This window comes from Xenopus tropicalis, chromosome 2 (assembly GCF_000004195.4).
Source record: "Xenopus tropicalis strain Nigerian chromosome 2, UCB_Xtro_10.0, whole genome shotgun sequence".
Taxonomy (NCBI): Eukaryota; Metazoa; Chordata; class Amphibia; order Anura; family Pipidae; genus Xenopus; species Xenopus tropicalis.
In genome coordinates this window covers 83,918,719-83,938,906 of record NC_030678.2, presented here as the reverse complement: position 1 = coordinate 83,938,906, position 20,188 = coordinate 83,918,719, and the positions used below count along the sequence as shown (strand labels likewise).

At 38.5% G+C, this 20,188-nt stretch overlaps 1 protein-coding gene across 2 annotated transcripts in view; it reads left to right on the top strand.

Moving 5' to 3' along the window:
* The first annotated feature begins 3,999 nt into the window (after positions 1–3,999).
* fhl3 (four and a half LIM domains 3) overlaps positions 4,000–20,188 on the top strand; it is a 54,174-nt gene continuing 37,985 nt past the window's right edge. The window contains exon 1 of one of the 2 annotated variants that reach the window (XM_012956824.3): positions 4,000–4,156. The gene's annotated coding sequence lies outside the window, so the exon portion shown is untranslated. 2 annotated transcript variants of the gene reach the window in all.

The window sequence follows — 20,188 nt, the reverse complement described above, 5'->3', positions numbered from 1 at the left end:
CGTACATGTCAAATAAACTTTACCTATTAACCTCAAATGACTTTTGGTATCTGAAACAATTGAACTGAACAATTCTCTATCTCTGGCTTACAATTCTCTGAAGTACCTAATTAAATCATGTAACACCACAATACACTTCAGAATCTTCCCTCTTCAAATCCAAAACCCCCTTACCGATGCAGTCTAGCCACTTAGCTACTCCATGCGGCAAGATCAGACTGTTCATATGGCTGACACTTTACACTTAAAAGGGTAGTTCACCATTAAATTAACTTTTAGTATTTTTAGTATTATGTAGATAAAGAGTCAAACTGGCCCGCGGGTGTCCCGGGAGAAAACTTGGTGGGCCCCAGTCCTGTTGGGCTCCACCAGCCACCGGCAGGCTGCATGCTGGATTGCTAGGGTGCTGGAATTGTGCAAACGTTTTTTCAGTACTTATGGGGAGTGGTGGGCCCTTAGCTGGGGGGGGGGGGCAGGTGAGGCCAGAGTGGTGGGCTCTTTGATCAGGTTTTCCAGTGGGCCCCACCTCCCCCAGTTCGACACTGTGTAGACATTCACATTCTAAGAGTATTTGACATTGCTTTTTATTTGTTGTGGTTCTTGAATTATTTAGCTTTTTCTACATCACATCAGTTTGGGATTTCAACAGCTATCTGGTTGCTAGGGCACAGTATACCCTAGCAACCAGGCAATGGCTTGAATGAGAGACTGGAATATGAAAAGCAGAGGACCTGAATAGAAAGATAAGGAATAAAAAGTAGGAAGGAATACAAAGTAGGAGGAAAAATTTTGTCTCCCCCACAGGGGGCCTGGGAGACAGGGGGTCCCAGACCGCAGGGTCTGCTTCCTTAATGGTTACTTGTAAATCCCCATTCCCTGCCGGCTCTTAGATAGGAGAGCGGGAGTTTATAAGCAACAAATGGTGCTGAGCACCAAATCACCCCTGTAAGCATTAGTCCCTTTTGCATCACCTTCCAAACTAATTTTACCGTCTAAGGTTTAGCAAAAATGCTCATCTTAAAAAGAGGCATCATTGGTTAAGCAAATGCTTCTAGATTATACTGTAGCATCCTGCATACTTAGACATATTATCATGGGTTAAAGCATGCTGGGCACTGTAGTCCAGCACCATACAGATTAAATCACTATAGTAGAACTGCTTATAAGGTTTTTTCTTTGCTTTGTAATCTCGTGACCTAATGAATGCAAGAGGAAACTCTAGTGAGGATTCTGCTTGCTCTGTCTACACATGACTTCCTGTTCTTTGTTCACGCTTTAATTTTTCCTGTTGTCAAATATCTAAACAGCATTATATCCATATTGTTTTATGTTCGGTCACAGTGGCCAATTGAGCAGATCTTTGCCCAATTTAGCCACAAATTTTTTGTTTTTAATTGGTTGGATTTAATCACTTGGTACCTGGGACATTTTACATGGGACTCTGTGCATATCTGTAACGAGACAATTGCATAGTCCAATGCACTCTTGTATGTTATGTTCCTACCTTTCTGATAAGATATTGATTGGGTAGGCCATGCTTTTTTCACATACCCATGTCACTAGGTCAGGAGTAACCAATATATTGCCATGTTTAATTACATCTAGGGTAATGTAGTTACACACAGACGTTTTTGGTTGATAAGTGGCCAAAGTCACTGATGCTTCCAGTTTTCTGGTATAGGAAACATCAGCTGAAAGATGCAGAGAAAAAGCCCCTTTTGCCATCAGCCTCAAGTAGGGCATTTGGCATTGTTTAAGAGGGTACACGGGGAGATTAGTCCCCCCCGCAATTCGGCAAATCACGGCACCGCGTATGCCATCCCACCGGCGATTCACATTCTAGCCGGTGGGATGGCATACGCGGTGCCGCGATTTGCCGAAGTCGCCGAAGTTGCCTTGATTGGAAACTTTGGGCGACTTAGGCAAATCTCCACACCGCGTATGCCATCCCACCAGTGATTTACATTCTAGCCAGTGAGATGGCATTGCGGGGACATTAATCGCCTGCGACAATGGAGATTTGTCGCTCTGTTTTCTAGCTCCATAGGCAGGGGACAAAATGCCACTGACTTTGAACAGCAAACACTTAAAAGCACAAGTACAATTTCTTGACAAAGAAGAGAAAATTGATTATGCAAAATGCTGTTTGCCACATTTTCTAATGATAAATTACCTTTCAAGAAAGTGCTCTGATCATGAAGCTATACAAATGCCCAAGCACAATGGTATTATATTTCATAGTTTGTATTTATAGTCTTCATTTATTTTTCAAGGGACATAAAGCCTTCATAACAGTGTTGCTGTACTGGTCTCTTCAGCTACACACCAATAACAATTTGTTGGTTTTACCCAGATCTGTTATCTGGGAAGCTCTAAAACATGTCATATGCCTATGCCTATTTAAAAATAAATTCTTGACTGACTTGCTTTTTTATGTAATAATAAGACTGTACTATGATGTCTACTAAGCTTTTAGAAGTGCATGCTTATGGAAAAATAATACTCTTTTTAGTATTAATACTTCTTACACTAAGCTTAATATATTTTTGTTTTTTTGTATTTCTGTTTAGTAGCCATGAGGACTGATGCTCCAAATACAAGAAGACCTCTAACCAAAATATACTTTCCTGAACATGGCAATATACTATTTCATCCTGAACTAACTGAGCTCAAGTTCATAGTGCACTGGACAAGGGCTGCCATCAGGGAGGGGCAGTGGGGAGTCCAGTCAAGGGCCCTATAGCATAGGGGGTCCCTGAGACATTTGAAGGTCCGATCATGGGTCACAAAGGGGTGGGCTTGTAATGGGAGTGGGCCATGTCTGGGAGTCAAATTAAGCCCTGGCAATCTAAGTGCAGAGGCCCAAACAGCCCCACCTGCCCACTAAATAGTGATTTTCTATGGCATCTTGGAGCAGCCCCTCATTTGCCTGAACCCACAGATTGTCTGGAGTGGGCATACTCTAGGTCAGTGATCCCCAACCAGTGGCTCATGAGCAACATGTTGCTCCCCAACCCCTTGGATGTTGCTCCCAGTGGCCTCAAAGCAGGTGCTTATTTTTTTAATTTCTGGTTAGGAGACAAGCTTTGGTTATATAAACACCCAGTGTAATTGCCAAACAGAGCCTTCTGTATGCTTACAGTCACCAGAGGGGCTATCAAATAGCCAATTATAGCACTCATTGGCACCACCGGGAACTTTTTTCATGCTTGTGTTGCTCTCCAAAACTTTTTCCATTTGAATGTGGCTCACAGGTATAAAAGGTTGGGGATCCATGCTCTAGGTAAAATGAAATGATGCTGGGGCTGAATGGAGTCATTTCCCCAGGAGCAGATAGCATATACTATGTTAAAAAGAAAAGATACATATGGGGGTTTGTACCCAACTACTTTGCATTTAATTGAATTGCACCGTTAGCACTGAGAAATGCTTTTTATTTTGACATACTGAAGACAAGTTGAGGCACATCCTATTTAACAGGCAATAATAATTTTAGAATTCTGCAAAAAGCACAAAACCGTGATTTGTGTCCTAATTTTGCACTTTGCCTATTGCGAAATGAGCCCTATGTAGATTGTAAGAGCCTATAAAGCTTGCTCGTCAGGGTGATATTTGACAACATTCTTATCCGCTGCAACAGGATGCGACTACACTTCAGTTGTTGGATAGCAGAGCGGCTAGCAGGCCGCTTCCTATTGGACTGCACTGGCCAACGAATACAGACAGCACTGCGCTTAAAGAGCTGTAACTTGCACGTAATTTGTTTAACTATAAATATAATGTATATCCTCTATACACTTATTTCACCTCTCTACAGCTAGCTCCAAGTTTTTAGCCAATTAGCTGCTGCTCTATCCAGCAGTCAAGGGGTTACAGCTGGCCGAGATTTTCGAGCCAGGTACTAGACTGGTCATTGTCACTCCTCCAAGCCCCGCCCTATCCCAGAGCACAGAGCGGGGTGGGCGTGACTTTCCTATGCTAATAAAGCGTACCTTAGGAATTAGGGCTAGTCCTGGGAGTTAGTCATTTCCTCTGTGAGTAAGTGATCGGTACTGTACTGTGTGTCAGCCAGCGCTGAGCGTGCTTCTCTGCATCTCATCTGCTTCACTGCTGCCTGCATTCCTGCATCTGCCTTTTGGAACTCAAGAAATAAAAGGTAATTCGTAAGCTTTATTTTCTCATCATATCTCATTTATAGAGCTTTGTGCTTTTGCATTTCTTGTGCCTTTGCTAAGGGCTGCACTTTATTAACCCCCGGCAGCACTGTTCTATGCACGCTTAAAGTTCCCTTTATTTTATTTGCTGTAGTAACGCCGAGCTCGGTGCCTTCTACTATCGTTCTGATTCTATTGTTGAAAACGGAGCTTCCTCTGGTATTTGGCTTTTGTTTCACGAAATTCTAAACCATCAAGTGTCAGGTTTAACTACAGACTGGGTATTATTAGAAGTATCATCTGTCTGTGTATGTCTGTGTCTGACTCCTGTGCTGGACCCTAAGTTTGGGCATTGTTCTGTGGTATGATACTAGAATTGTATTGCTCATACCCTGCTTAATTCAGCTGGGTGTTTAAAACCCATATTGATGAACAGATTAAAAAAAATGAACAGTTCATTTTTCAAAAGCCCCTATCTGCTCCTAATTAAATTTAATTGGAATTTTAAAGACAGTATGTTCTGTAGGCACTGGTAAGCAAAGCGCTGTTCTGATCATCAGAGTCAATGACCTCTGGGTTTCCTGTTTAAAAAAAGTATTTGTGATGAATGTTAAGCTGTGATAGTAAAGTCCTCTGCCTGTTGCATGTAGTATAAACTGTAGCTATAGGTGCGCTATCTGTAGAAATCTTTGCATGTATGTATATATATGTATATATAATTTTAATCAAAATATATATTCTTACATACAAACACCAACATACCTACAAGTGTTATGCTTACTGTTTTTGCTGTATTGTTTGTTCTCTTTTTGGGTCTTCTGTGCCAGTTGCAGTACATGTTAATTTTAATACATTTAGTGCAAGATATAAAATACAGCTCAGCTAAGAATTATGAGAAACATAAAATTGCTAATAAAATAGCAAGCTTTTTTGTTTGTATTGCCATTATTAAACACTTCTAAAAGAGTAGAGTGGGAATAACTGCAGTCTTTAATGAGTTATCAGAGTATACATTTTGTAGGAAGAGTTGTCTGATATGTAATTATTGTATGAATATTTATTGCTAAAAACAGTTTTAATGTATGCCAAATACTGTATATTTGGGACAAAGAAAACTGCTATTGACCCCATTTATATTTGTATGGATAGGTGTACTTGATGGTACTCATGTGAATCTCATAACTTCCATACTGACAGAAAGAAATAGCTGTATTGTGTCTGGGATAGTACATAAATGATACATAATCAGAACCTGTATTTAATTAAATTGAAACAGAAGACAAGAATTGTTAACTGAGCAAAGCAAGCAAAACCATGTTTAAAATTTGTATGTATAAACTGGAGCTGTTCTAAGACAGAAAACATATCAGGTGGTAAAGATGCTACTTCATATTTCTGACTGATGAAAATGTATTAGAATGTGAGTATTTGCATAGAAACACAGACAGGGGGAGCTCTGTTCAATCCAAAGAGAAAGTCTGCCGGCAAGCTGCCAAAATATACTGTATAAAAATACGTTAATGATTTTTTTGCTTCGCTCTTGCTGCTGACATGTATAAACTCATAAGAACTGGATGACGAAATTCATTTTATAGATAGATCACCCAGTGCCGAGATAAAGCCTTCCTCTTTAGAAGGTCTCTTGCACCATACGTTGTGGAATACATTATGCCATCACATATATAATCCATTATATACACAACAATCAACCAAGTCCTTGGACAAAGGAAGGGATCCATGCATGAGTGAGTTTCATTGCTTAGGCTTTGTATTTTTCAAACACAGCATACAAGTACTTTGAAGAAATAAGATGTACAGAGGTGACCATACACTAGATGATTCTGTGGCTATCCAGTTGGTCACATAATTAATCAAGACCATTGCTTAAAGTAAAATAATTTTACCGGAATATCCTACAGCTTAGGGCGGCATGGTAGCACAGTGGTTGGCACCCCTGCCATGCAGGGGGTCCAGCCTTTGCATGTGGTACTATATAAATAAAGAATGCTACTACTAAGAGACATTAACCTGTCTACTAATATTTTAGATTTTTTTCTTGCAGCTGTCTGTCACTTAGAAGTTGGGTAAAAATGTGTATATGGAATTTTTAGCTGTCACTGTGCTATATCCGGTTGAGCGATATGCTCCAGGAAGGGTAAATAAAGTAAAAAAAATAAATAAAGTAACATCTTTATGGAAAACTTAACACTACTCTATAAGCTTTGGGCCTGACTGAAGAAGTAAATGAGACACTGGTCAGATAGTGAAAGACACTACAGAATCTACAATGACTTTTTGAGTGGATATTCATATCACACTGACTATGATGTCTTATTTATCAAAAGAAAAAGCAGAATAAATGGTGGTCCAAAACACACATGAAAGGATTCAGTATGTAAGACTAAGTAAGAATAATGGTTGATTGTAGAGAAAACCTGTAAGGACAAAATGGGAACAAGTTTGTCTTTTAGCAGTTAGGTTACACTGTACAAGTACAGTTAGAATAAGGAAGGCATGTATGTGATTGATTGTTATAAGTTACTGTTTCCAAGCAAATTTTCACCTGTGTTTCTATAATGTCCAAGTTTGTTTGATAATGGTGCATATCGGATAATATAGTATGCAGTCAGTGTCAGATATTAGCTTTTTTTAGGAAAGTTAGGACCTCACAGCAACTAAATCCCTGTCATGGAACTGTATGATGTAGCTTGAATCAGAAAGGACCAAACTATAACCCAAAACCATTTGGCAAGCTCTGGATGTTATTGATGATGTCAAAATATCAAGTTTGTCAGAAATTACTTATCTGGTCCACTGTGATGATGTATTGGCATATAGCTGGTAAAGCAGATAAGATGCTCCATTTGCTCAGCAATAAAACTGTGCCAGGCAGAATATTGTTACTACATAAAGCTTGAGCTGTGAGTGTCTCAGCTAACACTCACTTATAGTTTACCCTTCCATAATGGTTTTCCAGTGACTTTTTGATAGTGTTTCGCAATAGTCATATAAAACACCCAAAACTTTGAGAGCCAGAGTGAAAATTTAGGTAACATGGCTACCTGACTTCTGGGATTTGTCAGGCCATTTTCGTTATTGTATATTTACAAATTCCAATCTTTTGGTATCATCTGGAAACATGAGAAGTGTTTTTGTCCACCCTCTTTGCAGAGGTCACCTAAACAGATATTGGGATTCTAAAAACTATTTCCCAATCCAACTGGTACGGGAGTAGAGGTCACTGAAAGATGAGAAGCTATCACCCTGCTGATAACCCAAGAAATGTCAACCAAAAGAGATTAAATAAGGGTTAGTAAGGGCATTGGGGGTCATGGACAGAAATACTTGTCAGTGTTCAAGATGATGCAGTATAATATTTTCTTCCAGACCTCATTAAGGTACTGCCCAACAGTAAATTTTGTGTCTTTGTTATTATGGTTACTGTTGCATGGCCTTAGCAACAAGACTGGAAAATATATCTAAAAAACAAGTGATATCTGACTCATTCATGAGTAGGACTGGGCATCTTTCTAGCACACAGATGTTTTGAGTTAGAATTCCAGTCAGTCTCAGAGTCCCAGTGGTGTGTACACTGGCAACCACTCTTTCTCCATTGAGTTCAGTTATTAAGCCTGTGCCACACACACTTCCTGCAACAGGCAATTTCCTGTCCGTGGTACAGTAGCCCAGATGAGATTACAGACAGAGAGTGGCTTTTCTTCCTGAGTAACACAAGGCTACTTTTTAAGAGATCTCAATTTTTCATGGTCACGTGTATTTTAGGGGTACTATTTTCATTGTAGTCTCCGGATGAAATAATACCCTATTTTCCTTTGCAAAAGCAAGGTTTTTTTTGCAGATTCAAGTTATGTAATAGCATACTTTCCCTCCAATTGTTGCTCTGTAGTCGGCGATTGGCAAATGTGCAGAACAAACCTATCTTTGTCCTCTTGCTTTTCACTGTCATTGATGGGAGGGGGGAAGAATGAGACAAATTGATGATAAGGCAGAATTTCATCCAGCACACAGTTGCCCAATCAGTGGACACAGTTGCCCAATGCCAACCACTACAGCTATTTTGCTGAAAAAGAATCAAAATTTTTTTTGTTTAGTTTTTTAAATAATTGCTGAAAGTATCCTTTACACAGTTCTCCCTGTTACGGGCAGGAGTAAAGTCATTAAGATTGCGGCCAATTGAAAAAGAACGTTTTGGTGAATTTAAAAAAAGATATGCATGGTTTTCTGCAAAATAACCACAACTGTGATGTTAAATGATTATGCCAGTTCTGATCTTCATCATTCCCAAGCAATCCTTGCCTGACAAGGCCAGTGTCTGATACAGTGAATTTCCCATTATTTTGAATGAGATAATGGGATGCTGCTGCAAATAAGGAAAGGCATTTTGAATACCATGGTTCTCCCCAAGAACAGTAGTGGTCAAAACACCATATGTTCCACATATCATGCAGGGAGGAAATGTGACCTTTAAGATGCCATGCAGATACAACATGTGAAAATGCCTGTAACTAAATGTTATCTAAGCTACATAGACTAACATTTTTTGGTGACATATTTTTTTTTTTTTACATATACAGGTATCGGACCCCTTATCCGGAAACCCATTATCCAGAAAGCTCCGAATTACGGAAAGCCTGTCTCCCATAGACTCCATTATAATCAAATAATTAGGATTTTTAAAATTGATTTCCTTTTTCTCTGTAATAATAAAACTGTACCTTGTATTTGATCCCAACTAAGATATAATTAATCCTTATTGGATGCAAAACAATCCTATTGGATTTAATTAATGTTTTATTCATTTTTTAGTAGACTTAAGGCATGAAGATCCAAATTACGGAAAGACCCCTTATCCGGAATACCCTTGGTCCCGAGCATTCTGGATAATGGGTCCTATACCTGTACTTACCTGACAGAACCGCATTGTGTTAGCTGAAGGTAGCTGTGTAGCTAATTATTACCTCTGTTCTTAAATTTATAGATATTAATTATAATAGCAGTACAGGTATAGGACCCGTTATCCAGAATGCTTGGGACCTGGGGTTTTCCAGATAAGGGATCTTTCTGTAATTTGGATTTCCATAACTTAAGTCTGCTAAAAATCATTCAAATATTGAATAAACCCAATAGGCTTGTTTTGCCTCCAATAAGGATTAATTCAATCTTTGGTGGGATCAAGTACAAGGTACTGTTTTATTATTACTGGGAAAAGGGAAATCATTTTTAAAAATTAGAATTATTTGCTTATAATGGAGTCTATGGGAGATGGCCTTTCCGTAATTCGGAACTTTCTGGATAATTGGTTTCCGGATAAGGAAAGAAGATATTCCTGAAAGCTCACAAGAGTAAAATCTTTAACAGATGTGTAAAGGTGGCCACACACGTGGCGAAACGAGGTTTCGTACGATATTATCGGTGCTTGTATGGCCAGCTTAAATTTCCTACCCTTGCAGGCAGTACAGGTAATTTTGAGATCAGTATAGTTGGGTTGGTATAACAAACCCAGTACAGTAACCAGATCAACATTCAGACAGTTCCTTTATCGTGCCAGATATTTTACATTATGTCCATATTGAAAGTCTGCAGGGGAGAAAAATGTTCTGAGCTTATTCTGTCTATGATCGACTGTCCTGTATTGAAGTATATGCTACAGAGTACTATCTTACACACAATATGTCTTTTGACAGCAGGCCTAGTCATCTGACTAGTAGAAAAGATGAGACATTTTGCCTTCCTTTTAAGGGATATTTGCCTTCCTTTTATGGAAATTAGCATAAATACAAAATCCATGCAATTACTTTTAAGATATGAAGGATTTTAAACTCTTGGCTCTATTTGAGCTCTACTTCCCTCACTAGTCTATAACAGGCTTCTCTTCAAGTATGTAAACAAGGTAAAAAAAACTACTTTCTAAAACTAACTTCATATCTAGAAAGAAATGGGGCACAGGTAATCTGGAGCACTACTTTTTGTACTACCTTAATAATCGTATTTGGTGAACCATAAGAAGCTGACCCCAAAGGTGTTGAGAATCCCTCCTGAGTATTGGGTCATAATTAAACCCCTCCCCAAGACATTAGCACAGTTTCATACCTTGGAGGCATATGTGACAGGAACCAACCTTGGGTGGGAGCTATGAATTGGAAATGACACACATCACACCCTAAGTTAGCAGGCGGCAAAACCACTTAGTGGATTCATTCTGTCTTTCATAGATTTCATTCACACTGTAAAGTTGTGACACTGTAACTATTATGTACTTGATAATTAGTACTTGCACAACTGAAACCAGACAATAGCTGCAGGCAACTGGCAATCTCTGTATACTTGTGCTGTATCAATATATCATTTTACTTTTCTCTTTTTTTCTGCAAATGACATTATGTTCAGTTTATTCATTGAAATTGGAAATGGAATGCTGCCTATAAATAATTTGTACTTCTTGAAATTGCACAAATATTATTGTTGGATTCAGATTTGTAGTCGTTTTGACGCATAGTAAAAAAGCAAGACTTTTTTACCTGTGAATTTTTCAGGATTTCGGCAACAAAAAGCTCAACCAGGAAATGTTGCGGTTTAGTAAATGCCCCCCAAAATGTAGGGCAACTTTAAAAAGCTATAATTTGGAACCACCCGAGTGTTTTTGTTTCTAGTACCAATGTGCCCATTGCCAAATTATTGTGAATTATGCTCCAGCTGCAGAGGCTACAATTGACTAACTGACTAAGGCATAAAGGCCTTTGCATGTTGCACTCATTTGTACACACCCATAACCATGCACAGTTTACGGGTGTAAAAGTATGTGAGAGGTATATATAAGTATAACCTTGTCTACTCCCTTGAAGTCCATACTGTTGCCAATGCAACTTGCGCTCAAGTTACTAACCAGAGCAAAGTGTTGTTGGAAAGATTTGGGCACTTATGCTGATTTTTTTAGTAAATGAGGCACGTGTTCTGTAAATGGCTAGTATTAACTTTTATGATCAGCTCTTCAGTTGTGCAATGCTATATTATTACAATATGATCAAACTAGCAATTTGCTGGATCTAAGTGAGACATGGAATATCTGAGTCATGTGGATATAAAAAATCATTATATCATTAATTGTGCAATACTTTGGATCTGTATATGGTTCCACTCAAGCTGCTTTTGAAATAACAGCTGACAATAACCAAGCTCCATTAAGGCTTCTGGGATTTGTATTTCTGATTCAGCTGCAGGACTGCAGGTTTCAGATCACTGACTTATCCTGATGCATTGTTTCCTTCCTGGAGAAATATGGCTTGTTCAAGGGAGCTCTCCAGACATTTCATTACACAGATGCATTCTGCTCTTTTATGTCTAGTCAACATTCCTTTTGTATAAATGTTATTTACAACTCCCTCAGCTTTGACTAATGGGCTCTGATTTTACATCAACCCACAGTGTCTTATCCGGAGTCAGCTGATTTGGCAGAGGGAACTGGGGTCCCCCACTGAGCTGGGCTCAGCACGAGGACTCCAGTGTGAAGGGTAGCCAACACAAGGAGCTATTTTTAGCTGCAATGTCAGGGGGCCACATTCCTCTCTGTCAGCATCCAAAAGTCTACTTCAGAAAAACCCACACAGGCAAATTAGGCTGTTTTAGCCCAAAACAAACAGTATGAAAGTGTGATCGGCACATCCTCCAAAGGGCAGGTAAGCTTTTGTCCCTTATATATTGGCAGCTACAGAATGGAACTTCCTGTTTGGTTTCCAATACAGCAAATAAACAGCAATCATTAAATGTAATCTCTTTTTTAAGCAACAAACTTAAAGCGTTTATTATTTAATTAAAAATATTTATTATTTAATTTAATAAAGTAGGAAGAGAGGTGATGGGGGAGGGTGGCAGTGTATGCAAAGCAAGTGCCATGTTATTTTTAGCTTGCATCATACAGAAGTTAAAAAAGGGACTTTACAAGAGACTTTGCTGTGCCCTCCCTGTGAGCTGCAAAGCAAAATCTTTGGAAAGAGATTGACAGCCTGTTGTGTGGTATAGCCACAGGGCTAATAGACATATGCAGTGCTACCCATTGCCCTTTATACAGCCTGTAAAAGCATTAATTGACCATAGATCTGGTCAATTAAGAGCAATATTGCATATTGTATAAGTACAGTGTACTCCGTTAGCTGAGAAGGAATCCTTTGTAAATCTGCAGATACACAAATATACCAGCCTGTTTGGGATTTTGTTTTAAAAACTGCTTTATAGATCTGTCCAGTAAGGTACAAAGTTCAAAAACCAGGTGCAAACCATGTTTTTTGCACATTTGTTTTCTCCCAGCACTTTGATGAATGAAGTTCAGAGACACGTAGGTGTCTGCCCTGTCATAGGCCGGTGGGCCCATTGGCACAGAGCCTTGTAAGGCTTCCTGCCCTATGACACTGCTCTACAGAGCCCTGTCCATCATTTCTGCCCTATTTCAGTTGGTAAGTACAGGGCTGTGTTGCACCCAGCACCTCTTGCCAGATTTTTATTGGACTAAAAGAGTCATTTACAAAAAGGAGGCATTATTTGCATCAAAGTACAATAAACAGGAAGAAATCTCCATGCGCTAATGCCCACAATGCCAATTTTCTCAGGTGCAAACCTTTGTGACCCAGGACTTACATTCTGAGTAAGGTGGGCATTAATTCCCTGCACCAGATGTACTAACAAAGGTGCACGTAAACAAATAAGTGTAAGTACCCTCTACAAACTTTATTTATTGAAAGTAGTGTATTTAAAGCAAAATTATACCCTTCCTTTTTGACATGAGCTCAATCAGTTGGGCCTATGTAGAACAATATCTGAACTTCCAGAAATAAATGTATTTTTTCACACATACATATCTTCCACGGGTTCCACAGACTGAAATGAAATTATTATAGCCAATGTCTGTTCATTGTGACCAGTTACCCACATAGGTTAACAGTGTAGTGCAACCTCTCCCTCACCTTGTTTTACTGTGAAGTAATGGGTGAACTTAAAGTCCCAGAGACCATCAGCAAAGTAAGGCAGGGGTTGCATTACACTGTGAGCCTAAGGAATGTTGGGAAATGGTTCATAAGAGTATATTATGGTTCATGGTCTGTTGAACCAGGTAGGTTTGTGTAAAATAAAAATACATTTCAATTTAATTCTGAAAGTTCCTGGGAGTGTTGCTGTCCCCTGTTGCTTCATCCCCGAGTTTGATGTTGTCATTGCCGTCAAACCTCAAGTGGTGCTAAGCATATTATATTTGTACTACTGGGATTTTTGTATTCCCTAAACATTATTTAGGAGGTTATATTCCACCAGAGACTTTGTTTAAAGAGAATGCAAATATTCTTGGTATTTGAGTGATAGAATATAAATTATTGCAAATGACCTTTAAGTACCTTATTTGCCCTTATTTAGAGCATTAGAATATTGCTGCGTGTGGGAGAAAGCAAACCCACGCTGTATTATTTTAATAAGGGAATATTTTAGACCTGCTAATATAGATGAGCCAAATTAAATTAACTTCAAAATTTATTTTCAGTCTGCTTTAATGTGCAAATAATTCAGCAAGTCATTTTAAATGATATCTAATAAACTACAGTTTGAAGCAGATCAGTATTGGAGTCGTGACTGATTCTCTCATCTCTGCCTACTGAAAACTTTTAAATGACCCATCTGTTTTGCAATAAGCCATATTTTTAGTAATTTGCCATTTGCTGTTGCAATGATACATCATTCCTATTATCTTTTCATATACAGTCTTTAAGATTTGTATATAATCAGTCCTATAGCAACATTATATTTTTAGAAGCTATTTGTACAAAAGAAACAAACAAGATGAATAGGGAACACAAGCTAAATGCTCAGTGTACCATATGGGACAACCTGTGGAAGGCCACGTTTACACTGGGGCCAAAAAAGACATTGAAGGTTACTTCCTTTTTGCTACTGTGTCTAATTGGATGGCTGTGTGGTAAATATATGTGACAGACAGAGATCTTGTGTAGACCTAAATGGGTTAGGGAGGCTCTACTTAGTAAGACTACTAGTGACTCATGTTTCTAAACAGATGGCAGACTCTTGTCTGTGTAATCCTCATCAAAAAAGGGAATGAGTCTAAAGTACCATGACCTGAAGGCAAACATGTAAAGTGTCACTGCAAAATAACGATAGGATTCTATGTGGTGGAGTATTAAATTATTTGTGTGGTTTATTTGAGAGAACAAGGCTTAACAGGTAATGCAAGCATGGGTGAGAAATTGGATTTAATATGATATCTTTTGAGGCATAGGCTTCATAATACCAGCCCAGAGGTACAGCGGCTATATTGAAATATATTCTGGGCTGCTGTAGGATGTTAAAGGTTAAATCAGCCTGTTATTTTAATCCCCTAAAATTACTCTGTACAGCCCCCAGAATAGCATACCTATCTGCATGCAGATTCATTTTGTTTCTCTATTACAAGCAGCTGAACTGCAGCTCTTTTACTGACTTCCTTGTCTAGCATAAAGCTCCGCCCTTTTGCTTTCTGATTACTACTTCTCTCCCCGACTATGAAGTCCTAGTCCTCAAAGAGGTGCCTACTGGGCATGCTTGCTACCTATTTAAACTTATTTATTTAACCTATTTAAACTTACAAGATCTTTGTATGATAAATATGTTTCATAATTATCTGCCCCCCCAAAAACATGTAAAATACAGGTATGGGACATGTTATACAGAATGCTTGTGAGCTGGGGTTCTCCGCTTAAGGGATCTTTGTGTACTTTGGATCTCTATAACTTAAGTCTGCAAAAAAAAATGTTTGAATGTTAAATAAACCCAATAAGATTGTTTTGCCTCCAATAGGATTAATTATATTTTAGTTGGGATCAAGTATATGGTACACAGTCTATGAGACATGGCCTTCCTGTAATTTGTAGGTTTCTGGATAATGGATCCCATGTCTGTTGCTGCCAATTGGCTAACAGCAATAATTTAATGGTCAGCAATCCTGTAATGAATGTATGCACATAAAGCTTTATTTTAGCATAGCAGGTGAACATTGCAAAGTGCTTAGCAGCAGACTTCATAATGATATGCAGAAAGGACACCTGTATCACCCAAATGGTGTAAATTTGCTCTGTTCCCAGCATAATGATTTGCTGTCCTTTAAATCTCAAATCAGTAGCCTGGTCTTCAATCACCATCCGTCACTTTATTGCCCAATACAGTAAGGATGGCAAAACTCCTTAGCCTTATAGCCTTTGTCAAACATCACATCTTGAAAAGTATTTACTGTAGTTACACAATCTCAGTCATTCATTGTTAACATCACTTCCAGTGTTACATTCCCGAGTGTTCTGAAATAATAATATAAACATAACGTATACATGATTAGACTTGTGCCTTATCTTCAACAAAGAAGGTGTGCCTCATTCATGAAAATTCAATAATTACGCCTATTGTTTAACTGGGGAAATGCTTGTCTGCACTAATATATCATATGTGGTGACATATTTATGGCCATAAAATCTGTTGTTTGTCTTTCTTATATGAATAAATGTGATCTCAAAAAAACATTTTCTCCTTTAAGCTGTCACATCACTTTCCTTGCTGCTCACATGCTATTCATAGTCAAAGATCAAGTTTCTCCCATTTGGCAAATCAGACACACACATATATATATATATTCTAACTTGATGTAGTGAGATATATTGAATTCAATATTTTTTGTGCATTAAACAGCCAGTGTAAAAATCAGCAACAGCTTTTGGCATGCAGTTGGATCAAGCAGTTTACTTTTACCTTATCAGACTGTAGTAGGCAGTATGGGAGGGAGAGACAGGCCCTAATGAAGAAGGCTACAAGTCACATCATTTCTGAGGATTTTTAATTTACCCACACCAACTGTCTTAACAATTATTGTTTTATAAATCAAAAAGGTTCATGCTGGTAAAGGCAACTGTTAGTATAAATTCCTCTAGCAGTCTGGTCAATTTGTTATTAGTCTTTATTTATGAAGGCTCTAGAAGTGCTCACATATTTGTAGTTCTCCTGCCCTTGTTGTGGGATCAGAAAGTAACAGACTATCAAGGTGAAAGAGTTTTTACATGATTTAGTATTTAGCTTTTACATAAGCTGTTTTATTGCTTCAGGGTTACCTGCTTATTTTAGTACCTGATTTGCTATATCAGGATTACCTGCTTATTTTAGTACAGGTATAGGACCCGTTATCCAGAATGCTCGGGACCAAGGGTGTTCCGGATAAGGGGTCTTTCCGTAATTTGGATCTCCATACCTTAAGTCTACTAAAAAATCAATAAAACATTAATTAAACCCAATAGGATTGTTTTGCATCCAATAAGGATTATTTATAGCTTGGTTGGGATCAATTACAAGGTACTGTTTTATTTCTACAGAGTAAAAGAAATCAGTTTTAAAATTCTAAATTATTTGATTAAAATGGAGTCTATGGGAGACAGGCTTTCCGTAATTCGGAGCTTTCTGGATAACGGGTTTCCGGATAAGGGATCCCATACCTGTACCTGATTTGCTATATCAGGATTACCTGCTTATTTTAGTACCTGATTTGCTATATCAGGATTACCTGCTTATTTTAGTATCTGATTTGCTGCTTTTCTAATGCCAAAGTTACAAAAATAAAATAAAATTAAAGGGAACCTAGATTGTTTAGTTATTTATTTTTAAAACAACAAAATTATAGTAACAAAGTTGTTTCCATGTGTGAGGAGTGCTATGCTTACAGTTCATCACTTGGCAGTGTAAGGCCAGCAGTCTGCTACTCTGCATTACTGTTTTACCAATGGAGGCTAATGTTTTACATACAGCAAGCCTGGCCATACATGTAAAGATCTGTTAGATTGGCAAGGTAGCTGTTTTTTTCACCAATATGCCCACCTTGAGGTGGGGAAAAACGATTGGATCACAGTAACAGTATGCAGGCCGCCGGGGATGGCATCAAGGAGTTGTGTATTGCCATTTTAAATCTGTGGATGAGATTTAACTTGTTGCTCTGATTAAAAAGGCAGCATTTCTCAAAACAAATACTGTATGTAGTTGAAAGTTGTCTAAGGACAATGGCAGATTTGGCTGCATTGTTGAGTAATTACTCTTTACTGTCATGATTGTCTTTAGTATAATGCTGTACTAGCATGGGCAACTTTCTGACTGCATTTTAACAAGGGCAACAAAACCCCCCATAGGCCTACAATGTATAAATTTGAACAAACCATAGATATGTAAACTTGCTACAAGGTTCCCTATGAAAAAAGCCTTGCTTGATATGGTTACCTTAATTCAGATTCAGGCCATTTGCCTAAAGATCTGCTTGTTTAGTGAGGTCACATGAACATGATGTTGTAGTCGTTAGCTGACTGAATTTTTTTTCTGGCCAGATATAGATTGGCAGGCTTTTCGGAGGGACATATATAGAGGCCAATAAGCTGCTTTTAATGGCCTGTGTATGGCAACCTTAAGCCTAAAGCTGGCCATACATGGCCATATTTGGTCAGATAGTTTGGCAGATTTCAATCATACTACCTGACCATCTTTGCATGTATGGCAAGCATAAGGGCATTTAGACAGATAATTATGATGGATTGAGAATTATTTGAAATTTCCTTTGGCTGGCTGAAAAAAAGTGAGGAGGAGCCATACCCCAACTTCACTTCCTGCTGTACCAAACAAATGGAACAATGGAAAAGTGACCATTGTTATGTATGGCCTCTTGTACAGTATCTAGCTGTTTGGCTCATGTTCCAGTTGTTTACAATACTGTATAGGTTGGCCTGTTTATGCCACTTTTTGCCATTCTTCCTGGTGCTCCACTACAACTCTCAATAGCTTTCAGCTGTCATAGGTTGCTTACAGTTAGCTCCATTTGCAAGAATGCAAATTATGTTTTTTATACCAATATGATGGTGGTTGCAGTGGTTAATGGTTAATTGCATATGCAAATTAAGAGAAGGAAGGCTGTGAAAAATGTTCCATTTCCGTGTTTACGTGACAAAAAGTCACGCGATTTTAAGGATTCGGTTCTGCCAGAGACGTGGAATCCGAATCATGATAGGCTGATGCCACACTAGACGTATGGCGTATATTTTCAGCAAGCTGAAAAACACTTGCCGAAAATATGCCCATACGCACCATATGCCCCCAACTTGTGCCTTCACTGGAATGAATGGAATACGCTCCGGTGCAGGCACATGTAGCCGATATCTGCATAAAAATGCAAGAGAATGCAAAGTCTTTTTATGCGGATATCGGCTACATGTGCCTGCACCCGAGCATATTCCATTCATTCCAGTGCAGGCACAGGTAGGGGGCATATGGTGCGTATGGCGCATATTTTCGGCAAGTGTTTTTCAGCTTGCCGAAAATATACGCCACACTCCTGGTGTGGCATCAGCCATAAAAAAGACTTAATTTTGCCAAAATCCCAAACTGAATCTTGGATCCGGTGCATTCGTACTATATGGGTTTGCACTGGGACAGTAGGCAAAAGATGATCAGTCCCTGTAAAGCATATTCTTCATGGAGTTAGGGTGAACCACTGGACATTTTCCAGCATGTATGAATTCCTTTGTGTCAGCAAAAACTTAATAATTGGCACAAAAGCAGAATTTGTGACAAACTATTAAATTATACATTTAGTCAAATTTTCCCATATATGTCATATATGCCCTTTAAGTTCTATACCTCTAAGAAGGTAGGTTAGAGATCAGGGTACATCTTCTTCTGACATATCAGTTTTCTTGAAAAGCAATGAGTGAATTAAGTTTCCAGGTGTATCCTGTTTGCAGCAATCTGTGAAATGAATTTAACATAGACAAGGACTTCCTAAAATAACATGAAACAGCAGGTGGAAAGAGATTATTATCAATGACCTTAGGAAATCCTTGACTGCCATCCCACGTGCCCATGTTATATTAGTTTTTTTTCTTTTATGTGGAATGGCTACAGAGACTAATAGTGCAAAGTTAGGACTGCACTGGCAGTAGCCAGTTGCCATGTGCCATGCAGTTAATATCTGTATATTACTACAGAAAACATTGTTCTTCTGTGACATGATATAATGTAGCCCTAAATATCTTTCAGTTCATTTTCTGGAGCAAACTAAACACAATCTGTTGGGACTGCAATATTTAGGTTTGCAGCTTTTAATAATGCATAAACTTAGTATAGCATTTAAGGTGGAAGGAGGTTTTAGACAGATCCAGAATCAGTGGGTGCAGTGACTGTAAAACAAATCAATTGTTGTTTTAATTCCCAATGCAAATTTTGCACTGGGGATCACATCCTACAGGAAGCCCACCAGCGCTTTTTGAGGCCCATGGTACTATGGCAGGGAATTGCATGGTAGGGTAGAAAAAGTCAAAGGCAATTTGGCACTGGGGCCCTTAAAGGAACAGTAACACCAAAAAATGAAAGTGTATAAAAGTAACTAAAATATAATGTGCTGCTACCCTGCACTGGTAAAAGTTGTGTGTTTACTTCAGAAAGTCTACTATAATTTATATAAATAAGCTGCTATGTAGCCATGGAGGCAGCCATTCAAAGGAGAAAAGGCACAGGCACATAGCAGATACCAGATAAAACACTATTGTATTCTACAGAACTGTTATGTGCTATGTAACCTGTGCCTTTTCTCCTTTTTTACAGCTTGAATGGCTGCCCCCGTGGCTACACAGCAGCTTATTATATAAATTATAGTAGTGTTACTGTAGCAAACACACCAGTTTTACCAGTGCAGGGCAACAGTGCATTATATTTTTATTACTTTAAAGCTTTTTCATTTTTGGTGTTACTGTTCCTTTAAGTATAAGGTATGCTGCTGACCCAAATGGTATGCAGTTTCCTAAAGGACAATTTGGGGCATGGTTGACTGTTGCTTTTTCAAGTCTTAGTGAGAACTAAAGCTTAACCAAAGAAGTAGGGCAGAAATATTGAATAAATCTTCAAAGAATACACCCAGTTTAGTAAAGTTTATATATATATATATAGTGTGCTAACACAGTTTAATTAAACAATTT